A 10,393-nucleotide genomic window follows, 5' to 3' on the forward strand; every position below is an offset into this window, starting at 1 on the left:
AGTTTGCAAGTAAAGCATGGAGATGAGGCGAGACCTGGCGATGTGGTTTTTGTGGCGGCGGCGGAACTCGCACAATAATCTGATTAATGTGGGCAGCAGACTAATGAGACCGAAGGTGTCAATTACTGGAAATTTCCAGAACAATCTTATAATCTTGTAATACAGGATGGTTTAACATCCAGGTCCCTACCAAATCCACCATTAGCTTGATCAATTCTATAAAAGTCTATTTAAATTCTGAAAACTGTACAAATGTTGTTGTTTTCCACCAAAGAGGCGGGATTAGCCAACGCAGAATAGTGACGTTTGTCTCTTGTTGATGACATGTAGGTCACATGAATGCGACCTGTCTGGTCAGACTGCAGTCGCATGTGAAAATAACGGATATGCATCGGAATTAGGACCACATATCCAAGCGGCCTGGGTCGCATGTGAAAAAATCGGATCTGTGTCGTTCAGATTGTCGATAACAAATCGGATACAGGTCGCATATGGGCAAAAAAATCGGATATGGGTCGTTTCAGGGTGCAGTCTGAACGTAGTCTTAGATAGTTTTCACTGACGTCACGGCATTCCAGGGAACGCCCATAGATTTACATAGAAGACTAGATGCCTCGTCCCCGTTGCCTGTCAACGAAGTCGAACGTCCGCACATGGCGGCCATCTTACCTCAGACAGCTGGCTTACCCATTACATTGTGTTGGTAGCGATATGTACTTTTCAGATGACCGTAACTTCCTCAAATTTCAATCGATATTCAAACGGTTTGGTTTGTTATTTAAAAAAAACCAAACAGAAGTATGTATTTATGATAATGATGAATAATCATTTTATGTTTTAAAAAAAATACACATAGCTTGGCGAAAATATTTCAGTATACTACAGACTGTAAGACAGGATGCATGCTGAAATTCCTATGCTGTGAGAAGCCTAACACTGCATACTTATGGATAACTGCGGCCTTAGGACAAATAACCATACAATTTATTTCCAATTTTTAGTGAAAATATTTTTACATGTGATAGGGTCGTAGGGGAAGCTAAAGTTAAATAAACAGCTTACTCACTTCTGAAACTTCAGAAATACTTCATCCACCTCAAAAACCTAATGCACTCACATCATAGCATAATAACAAATGTAAACTCACATCATAGCATAATAACAAATGCACTGCCCGAGTAAGTAATAGTATAAAACAGTGACAGCGACTCACGGTAGTTTGTGACAAAAAAAGCATTTATTTAATCTCATGTGGTTATACTTCCAAGGATAAAAAGATATCTTTACATTTACAAAAAGAACATTCAAAGCTGATCATCATGTCAAAGTCAATATATGTTAGCACAGAAGATTGAAATTTCATTTGACGAGGCTCCAATGTGCAGTTAAAATAAAACTAAACATACTGATATAAACATCTACAATTAAAACACACACAGACACACACATCATCTTGTCATCAAAGTCAGTACCGCAAATTCTGTGGAAAAGCTTGTCTGTGGTAAGATGGCCGCCCTGTGCGGACGTTCTGGAATATGCGGTGAGGAATCTAGTCTTCTATGTAAATCTATGGGAACGCCCCCCAGCCGCCATCTTGCAGGGCAAACAAAACAGACCATTGCCATTACCGGCTACGTTATCTCGGACGAATTTATGAAGTTATATAGTCAGTTTTCTAAAATAAAGATCAATGTCGGCAAAATCAAGCAAACAGAAGTATATAGATACATTAGACGACATCTCACGACAACGGTATGCAGCCAAACTGGCCTTGATTGGGGGAATTGACCCCTACGAAGTGGACAAAGATGCATTTTCAAGTGACTATGCAGGGCTGCCAAAGCCTGAAACTGCCAAAGCCTGCTCCAAAGCCTGAAACTGACTTCATCAAACTTTAAAGGCTGTCTGATATATACAACTTTATATATTCACAGCACGCCTTTTGGCGGATGCCGCCTGAATCGCGCAGAGCCGATTTTTTTTTTAGGGGGGTGTTGGAGTGTCTGATTATAATAATTCTGTATTAAAATTACTAAGTAAGCAAAAAACAGGAAGTATAAGAATGAGAAAAAAACAGTTTAAATCGGAAAGCTGCGCACATTTGCGCAGTCCTGCACACCGCTCGGGCTGCGCAAATGTGCACAGCTTTCCGATTTAAACTGTTTTTTTCTCATTCTTATACTTCCTGTTTTTTGCTTATTTAGTAATTTTAATACAGAATTTACTTTGAAATTATAATCAGACACTCCAACGCCCCCCTAAAAAAAAAATCGGATCTGCGCGATTCAGGCGGCATCCGCCAAAAGGCGTGCTGTTTGCATCCCAAACACAAATCAAATCATACAGAATAGATCTAAAATGTTTTTCAAAAATGACCCTTGCGTGAGTGAAGTGACAAGTTTCAAATAGAAACGTGACAAACGAGCGATATTAAGTGTACATTACAATGTAAACGTACACTCGGCGGTTCCAGTTAGGCATTCTCCAGAGATTGTTCACATGATGTTTTGGTTTCCAAAAACAAACTTAAACACAATTGATTGTTTATTTAAACAACTTACCACTTATAAAATGATTGGAGCAGACTTTGCTGTGTTTGGAAGGCTGATAATCCTTGCGGTTGATTCTCGCAAGCCATAGATTTCTCCTTTGTATGCTGAGTTTGTTTGCTCGCCTTCGTGCTCCCGTACAGTGGGAATTCCATAAAAGCTCCGCTTGACTTCATCATCTGACCTATTATGACAGCCGTGAATACAACAGGTGTGCACCATTGCTAGCTTTAAATAGCCTGCTTGGGTTCTTTTGAAGACTTTGTACTCGCGCGTTACAATGTGTGCTCAGTTACCCGTACGGTAAGCTTGACCTGCAAGATGGCCACCACTATAGAATTCCTGACTCTGTGATGTCATGTGAAAACTATCTATATGGAATGTCCGTATTTTATACGGATTTGATTCAATAAACGTAGTATACGGGCGTACAAATAAAGTTATACGGATTCTTTAAAAAAAAACTTCAATATTTATTTAGAGCTATAATCAATTCCCACGATGATAAAAGAGTGCATAACATTTACAAACGTACTGTACACCACAGAAAGCACAAACAGCCAGTAAAGAGTCTTATGAAATCACGCGTTATCTTGTGGTAGCGAGACTTCATTCCACTTCTGATCATGCGCACACCGCATTGCGAGAATCCCGCCAACCGGGAAGTAACATTTTGTTTGAAACGCGTATTTCCACCTGAGCGACTTTCACTAGCGACTGAAAAGATTCTGAATGGGCACTCCGGCAAGATCAACACAGACACTTGCTGTGACATGCAGCCTAGTGAGGTATTGGTGCAGACTGCTAAAAAAGCTGTCATGGAGTACAATTCAGAACATTAGAGAACATTAGAGTGACACTTTGTGTTTTTGTCGAACATTGGAGCTTTGTATTCATTCTGAAGGTTTATTGTTATTAATATTGAATAAAAAGTAACTTGGATATATCATTGTTAATTATCATTCAGATTTTAGGTAAATTATTTTAATTTGCATCTTATAAGGATTTTATAAGGGAAATACGGATTTTGGAGGTTGGTTATACAGGTTTGATTGACCAAAGGTTGACATGTATGTGACAGGAACATCCATCCATCCATCCATCCATCCGTCAAAGGGCCAGTTTCTTTTTTTTTTAATATGAAAAGTATGTCCCTTTACACACTCATCCAGAAGGGTAATTTTGCACAAGGCCATCTGTCTACAGCAGAAAAAAAATAAAATCACAAAACACGTCTGGAAAAATCCCAAGGGAGTCTGGAGCCAGATTCGTGACGTTACCTGCGGAAGCGCCAGCAGGCTGCACGAGCTTTGCACAGTTTCAGTGCACAGCCTGTGTAGACCAAGCGCTCCCATTTCTCTCTCATTGTCCGGTCTTTTGGAAAATGATGAGTACTAATCCCATCAAGATTGGTGTTGCTACACCCTCCTACGATACATCTGTTAACCATTTTAATAATTACGCGCTAACGTTGAAGAAATTTGCAGAAAACCACCAGGTCGTTTTCTCATAAACAAACCAGCGATGATGTAGGATTCAGAGGGAGGTGTCCTGCACGCAACGTCACGGAAATCAGCGTTTCCCAGGAAATCCAAATGGCAAGTTTTTTCAGAGGCGGACCAATTCAACTCAAATGGCTTGATTTCAACTGAATTTTTCTGGCATTGCGCAAGGTAAAAAAAATTGCGCAAAATGTGACAGATATTTGACCAAAGTGTAATATAAAATAGGAGAATTACATTGATCTTGCTCCTGAATTTACCCATGATATGCACTTTAAACCAGTATCTCACTGCGACTAGTTGGAGACGCAACAATTGCGATAAAATATGCGAATTAGCATCAATTTTCATTTGGAATCGCACTGAATTGATATTCGCATATTTTACCGCAATTGTTGTGTCTCCAACTAGTCGCAGGCTGTCGCAGCCCAGCTTTCCCTCGGCAGGCAGGGAAGTAAAGGAAGCCTCACGGAAACTGACTTGAGAAGGGTTCGTGATGGCTTTGCGACACCAGTGACGCATTTGCGGCTACTTTGAGAGAAATTTTGTCGCATGAATTTTTTGAACATGTTTTGAAACTCTCTCGTGAATGACGTTTGCAATTTGTTGCAAGCTGTCGCAGCCCAGTGAGATACAAGCTTTATCCTGCAGGGTCATAGCTAGGATTTTTCAAGGGGGGGGGGTCACACACTGACTGGCAGCCTGAGTACATACTCGCAGGTTTGTAAATGAAAAAATACATCGAAAACATTTGAGAAAATAACACGGTCTTTGCATCATTCTTTCATCTCATGTTGAGTGTCGGACAACGATTAGGCCAAATCAGCTTTATCCGGCAAATCAAGAAAGCCTACGCCGACCAAAAAGAATGGTTGAGCTTACTGACCGTACTAATGTTTTGGGCTAATTCTATCAAACCAAACAACAGCAACCATAGCATAAGCAAACTAAGCTCACTCACCGGCAACTGCCGCTTAGGCCGGTGTTTCTTGGTCTGCCGAAGGCAATGATGCATCTTGTTTTGAGTCTGTTTTATCATAAAAACATTGACTTAGTACTAGAATAGAACTGTGAAAAATACGTAACAAAAAATAATTACCATTGCTAGTTTTAGGTAGTGCTCTTCCAGTCTACATTTTCTTGATGTGTTCTAGAAACGGCACTAAAACTTAGCTTCGAAGCCACAAAATGCAACTTTGATAGGAAAAAATATCGAATAAATTGCTTACCTCTATTCACGTCAAAAGAAGGAGGAAAGTTTTGCTTGTTTTGACACGGCGAATTATTAACACGAGAGAAAATACTCGTAATTCGCAACTAAAAAGACTGCAGCTACACTGACAGCTTGACCATGATTTCAAATGCGATCGTGTCATACATGTCAACCTATACGGAATGTCCGTATTTTATACGGATTTGATTCAATAAACGTAGTATACAGGCGTACAAATAAAGTTATACGGATTCTTTAAAAAAACTTCAATATTTATTTAGAGCTATAATCAATTCCCACGATGATAAAAGCGCGCATAACATTTACAAACGTACTGTACACCACAGAAAGCACAAACAGCCAGTAAAGAGTCTTATGAAATCGCGCGTTATCTTGTGGTAGCGAGACTTCATTCCACTTTTAATCATACGCACACCGCATTGCAAGAATCCCGCCAACCGGGAAGTAACATTTTGTTTGAAACGCGTATTTCCACCTGACCGACTTTCACTAGCGACTGAAAAGATTCTGAATGGGCACTCCGGCAAGATCAATACAGACACTTGCTGTGACATGCAGCCTCATGAGGTATTGGTGCAGACTGCTAAAAAAGCTGTCATGGAGTACAATTCAGAACATTAGAGTGACACTTTGTGTTTTTGTCGAACATTGGAGCTTTGTATTCATTCTGAAGGTTTATTGTTATTAATATTGAATAAAAAGTAACTTGGATATATCATTGTGAATTATCATTCAAATTTTAGGTAAATTATTTTAATTTGCATCTTATACGGATTTTATAAGGGAAATACGGATTTTGGAGGTTGGTTATACAGGTTTGATTGACCAAAGGTTGACATGTATGTCGTATTGTGCTTGCGCAGAACTGGGTTTTCGCCCCCAAACCACAGGAAGTTCATACAAGGTTATAGAAACCCTAATGAGGCTGAGGTGACAATCTAGTTTAAAAAAAAATGTTAGAAAAATTACAGTGGGCGCTTTTCTAATATTCTTATGCGGCTATTGAAATAATGTATGGTCTGACAAAAGGGGGGGGGTCACGGGCACCCCAGGACCCCCCCCAGCTACGCCCTTGTCCTGTTCGACAGGGTCGCAGGCAAGCTGGAGCCTATCCCGGCTGACTATGAGTGAGAGGCGGGGTACACCCTGGACAGGTCGCCAAGTTATCACAGGGCTGACTGACAGGAACCTTTTGAGTTTAAATCTCCCTAAAAAACTTCAAAGGAGTGTCAAAACTAACTAAACCAAAGCTTAAAAAGAGCTCTGCAAAGGCTTTTCTGTGGATTTCGACAAATTAATCTGTAAAAAAGTGCTTGGAAATATCGTATCATCTCAACTTCGGGTGACAGTCAGCAGCCTTCTTCGTCTGTCATCAGGCTTGTAGTACTCGAGTCCGACTCATGCCCTAATTTTAAGGACTCATGACTTGATTTGGATTTGAGCACTGATGACTCGGACTGGGACTCTGACTCGTGCATTAACTGCATTCAGACTCGTAAATTGGAGACCAGGACTCTGATTTTTTCTGTATTTTTTTTTAACATGCCATAATAATTTGGCATAAAAAATTTATATCTTGGGGGCGCTGCTGAGCAAGCATGGAGTAAGACGTGTTTTTGTGTAGCTCTGCAGGAAACTACGGTCAAACTATTATTTTCAGAGGTACTCTCTGTAAATTGCAACTTAAGTTTATTTTGTCCTTGTTGTGCATGTGTTAGATAGGCCAGATGTCGACCAAACCTAACAAAACACGACAAACGACCATATCTGCATCGAAGCTAATAAGTCAGACTGCAGGTGAACCGAAGGCGTCAGAAGAAAGCACACCGATGTCTTTTGATTTTGAAGGCTTTAAACGTGAACTACGTGACGACCTAGTTGGTGTAATGAAGAAGGAGGTTCGTGCTGTACTTGAAAGTGAACTGGGATTTTTCAAATCGGAGCTTCTGGCTTTAAAATCTGGTTTTGAAGAATTCAAAAACACTACTAATTCAGACCTAGCCGAGCTACGTAGCACGCTAGCTGGCGCAGAGCAAAGCTTGTCCACATGTAGTGATGACATAATTACACTACAACGCGAAGTGAAGTGCCTGACGGAGTTAACCGATGATCTTCAAAAGAAATGTGACGACTTAGAAGGGAGGTCACGCAGAAATAATGTTAGGATAGTCGGTATACCCGAATCTCCTGGTAGGTGTTCTACATCAGCGGTCTCAGCTTTGCTCAAGGAGGCGGTTAAGCTAGACGAGGCTCCCCTGATCGACCGATGACATCGCTCACTACAGGAAGCTCCAGGAAAAGGGGAACCACCTAGGACTGTCATAGCGCGCCTTCACTACTTCCAGGACTGCAACAAAATTCTACGCCTAGCGAGGACTAAACAGAAGATCAAAGTTCGTGACATGACCATCTCTGTTTTCCTGGATTACACTGCGCGAGTGGCCAAAGCACGGGCGGCGTTTTATGGTGTCAAACAGATTCTGAGGGATGCCCCTGGAGTCAAGTTTGGGCTTCTCTTTCCAGCCCAGCTCCGCATTACATTCAACGGGGTCGAGTCTTTGGCCCTGTCCACACGGCAACGGATTCAGGTGACTCCGATACAATTGCTTATCGTTTAGGCCTGGCGTCCACACGGCACCGGCGTTTTGGGTGCCCAAAACGCAATCTTTTTGAGAACGGGTTCCAGAGTGGAAAGATCTGGCAACGTTGCCGTTGTGAAGTCGTCTGGATGAGTAGAACGGATTTGTTTACGATGATGTCACAACCACATGACTGTGAGTGCTTCACGCCAGGTAGAAGTGTAACGAACTCGATGCGAGTTGTCAACAAATCCTATAACTTGGTTCATGAAACGCGCTTACAAAATATTTTCACTGTGAATATTTATGGTGTAATGGTGCAAAGTGAGAGAGAGAGAGAGAGAGAGAGAGAGAGAGAGAGAGAGAGAGAGAGTCAATCCCGCCAGCAAAAATAGGGAAAAAAAGGAGCGATCTCACCTCTTCAGATGTTGGTTTTAGTCCTACAATACATTCCTCAAAAAGGGCGTAGAAGAGCAAATTAATCCATCAACGTGTAGCATTCAATTTATTCCGGACCATTAAAGATGCCGCCTTCCGCGTAGAATCATACGTCATCCTCGCCGCCATATTGGATAGGTCAAAGCGGAGAATAAAGATTTATGTGCTGCGTACAACTGTACCAACAGGTTTACCGTCCAAACGAGATCACATGGGATTACCTTTCACAGGTAAGAAACAACAAATTAATCCATCAACGTGTAGCATTCAATTTATTCCGGACCATTAAAGACGCCGCCTTCCGCGTAGAAGCATACGTCATCCTCGCCGCCATATTGGATAGGTCAAAGCGGAGAATAAAGATTCATGTGCTGCGTTTAACTGTACCAACAGGTTTACCGTCCAAACGAGATCACATGGGATTACCTTTCACAGGTGAGACTGGAAAAATACTTTTCATTGTATTTGGTCATTATAATGTAATTTTACGAACAGATTTTCCTGACTTTGTGGCTAATATGAAGTCTCGCGCATAATAGTTTATGCGCATGCGTCCTTACTTCTTCTATTGTTCTGGTGTCTCCGAAGGGACCGTCTTACAGCGCCCCTAGAGGTGTGGCATGTGTATTGCATCGTTTTCAGCAAGCATTGCGTTGCCATATGGACCTGATATTTTACTGATCGTTGCCCATGTGGACGCGATATTTTTTTAAATAACATCTCGTTGCCATTGTCGTGTGGATGTAGCCTTTCTTTACTGACCCTGACGCTGCCCTGGCGTACGTTACTGAGAACATTGTTCGCCGTCAACATTGACTGTGTTATTCATGGGACTGCAAAGGTGATATCTCTCCCTTTCTCCATTTTTTTTTAATCTTGAGCTAACTAACCAACAATGACTACTAAATGACAACATATTAGTTTTTCTTAAGATATAGCCATAGACCATACGATGGATATAGCCTGTTATTTCTTCTTTATGTTTGGACTAGGACAATAGAAGTTTGGTGTAGCCGCAATAATCGCAGTCAGGACAAATTTATCGTCTTATTAGCAGCTTATTCTTCTCACTGCATCTTGGTTGGTTTGTAAACAAACTACTTATTTCATCATTTCATGTTTTCTATGGTTAAAAGGTTGGATGTGACAGCTGGTCATTTTTTGTTTCTTAAAAAAAGAGAGGCTAAATACAGTGGGGCAAAAAAGTATTTAGTCAGTCACCAATTGTGCAAGTTCTCCCACTTAAAAAGATGAGAGAGGCCTGTAATTTTCATCATAGGTACACCTCAACTATGAGAGACAAAATGAGAAAAAAAAAATCCAGAAAATCACATTGTCTGATTTTTAAAGAATTTATTTGCAAATTATGGTGGAAAATAAGTATTTGGTCAATAACAAAAGTTCATCTCAATACTTTGTTATATACCCTTTGTTGGCAATGACAGAGGTCAAACGTTTTCTGTAAGTCTTCACAAGGTTTTCACACACTGTTGCTGGTATTTTGGCCCATTCCTCCATGCAGATCTCCTCTAGAGCAGTGATGTTTTGGGGTTGTCGCTGGGCAACACGGACTTTCAACTCCCTCCAAAGATTTTCTATGGGGTTGAGATCTGGAGACAGGCTAGGCCACTCCAGGACCTTGAAATGCTTCTTATGAAGCCACTCCTTCGTTGCCCGGGCGGTGTGTTTGGGATCATTGTCATGCTGAGAGACCCAGCCACATTTCATCTTCAATGCCCTTGCTGATGGAAGGAGGTTTTCACTCAAAATCTCACGATACATGGCCCCATTCATTCTTTCCTTTACACGGATCAGTCGTCCTGGTCCCTTTGCAGAAAAACAGCCCCAAAGCATGATGTTTCCACCCCCATGCTTCACAGTAGGTATGGTGTTCTTTGGATGCAACTCAGCATTCTTTCTCCTCCAAACACGACAAGTTGAGTTTTTACCAAAAAGTTCTATTTTGGTTTCATCTGACATTCTCCTAATCCTCTTCTGGATCATCCAAATGCTCTCTAACAAACTTCAGACGGGCCTGGACATGTACTGGCTTAAGCAGGGGGACACGTCTGGCACTGCAGGATTTGAGTT

The sequence above is a fragment of the Neoarius graeffei genome, chromosome 20, assembly GCF_027579695.1.
Source record: "Neoarius graeffei isolate fNeoGra1 chromosome 20, fNeoGra1.pri, whole genome shotgun sequence".
Taxonomy (NCBI): Eukaryota; Metazoa; Chordata; class Actinopteri; order Siluriformes; family Ariidae; genus Neoarius; species Neoarius graeffei.